The 1,565-nt window shown below is 40.5% G+C and overlaps 1 non-coding gene across 1 annotated transcript; it reads right to left on the reverse strand.

Annotated features, from left to right (window-relative positions):
- Positions 1-1,153: 1,153 nt before the first annotated feature.
- On the reverse strand, positions 1,154-1,260 carry LOC148545526 (small nucleolar RNA R71). Its single transcript, XR_015901240.1, has one exon. It is a non-coding gene; the product is annotated as a small nucleolar RNA R71 (small nucleolar RNA).
- Positions 1,261-1,565: the final 305 nt, after the last annotated feature.

Below are 1,565 nucleotides of genomic sequence, written 5' to 3' on the forward strand. Positions count from 1 at the left end.
ATTTCCCCATTCCATTTAAGATTCTGCAATTTACTTTCCGTCATCTACATTCAGCTCTTATTTCTAGCATTTACTTTTCTGTTATTTACTTTCCCGCCATTTAATTTTTTGCAATTCTCAACTTAAATTCTGATACGCTCAACTAGAACATTCCTCTAATTAAAGTTGCTTGATCAATGAATCCCTGTGGGATTTGATCTCACTCTATTGTGAGTTTTTACTTGACGACAAATTCGGTACACTTGCCGAAGGAAATTTGTTATGAGACAAGTTTTCCGTGCATCAAGTTTATGGCGCTGTTGCCAGGGATTGATTGTGCATCAACAATGATTAAATTGGAAGATAACTAGATTGAGCATTTTTGTTTTGTTTGATTTAATTTTCTGTTTGAGTAATTTACTTTCTGTTTTAGTTAATTTCTTCCCTCCCCCTACTTTTTCTTTGTTATTTACAATTCATTTAACTAACCCACTAACTGTTTGATATATTGCATCACTCACACTAACAGTAATTCTGACAGAAATACTTTCTGCATCTATTTTCCTTGCTTGTACTTGTTGGTTGTATGACAGGAAGAAGAAGCGGGGCTTCAACTTCCTTTGATTCTGAACCTGAGAGGACCTTCTTGAGATTAAGAAGGGAAGCAAGAGGAAAAAGAGTAGTTGGTGCTGAGGAAGAGGAGGAATACTTTGAACCAAACATGGAAGAAAACATGGAAAACCATCATGAAGAACAGACTCACAACCATGGCAGAGGAGGTCGAGCAAATCATGCTGGGGAGGATAGAAGAGTTTTAGGCTCTTACATCAATCCAAACCCAGGAAATTGTGGAAGTAGCATTCAAAAGCCAACCATCCATGCCAACAATTTTGAACTAAAACCACAGCTCATCACCCTTGTTTAGAATAACTGTTCGTTCGGAGGGAGTGTCCAAGAAGACCCCAATCAACATTTAACCACCTTCCTGAGAATATGTGACACTGTGAAGTCTAATGGTGTTCATCCTGACGCCTATAGACTGCTCTTATTTCCATTCTCACTCAAGGATAAGGCAGCCAAGTGGCTGGAGTCTTTCCCAAAGGAGAGCTTGACAACCTGGGAGGATGTGGTGAACAAATTCTTAGCAAGATTTTACCCTCCTCAACGAATCAATAGGCTGAGAGCTGAGGTCCAAACTTTCAGGCAACAAGATGGTGAGACTCTTTATGAAGCATGGGAGAGGTTTAAGGACCTAACAAGGAGGTGCCCACTAGATATGTTCAACGAATGGGTGCAGCTGCACATTTTCTATGAAGGCCTGTCATATGAATCAAAGAAGGCAGTAGACCATTCATCTGGAGGATCTTTGAAGAAGAAGAAGACCATTGAGGAAGCCATAGATGTCATTGAAACTGTAGTAGAGAATGACTACTTCTATGCTTCTGAAAGAGGGAACACGAGAGGGGTGATGGAGCTATAATGTAGATGCTCTGCTGGCCCAAAACAAGCTCATTACCCAGCAGCTGGCTGACCTCACCAAGAAGATGGAGAGGAACCAAGTAGCAGCAATCTCCACTTCATCAACA

This window comes from Arachis ipaensis, chromosome B9, assembly GCF_059453495.1.
Source record: "Arachis ipaensis isolate K30076 ecotype BB chromosome B9, ASM5945349v1, whole genome shotgun sequence".
NCBI classification, from domain to species: Eukaryota; Viridiplantae; Streptophyta; class Magnoliopsida; order Fabales; family Fabaceae; genus Arachis; species Arachis ipaensis.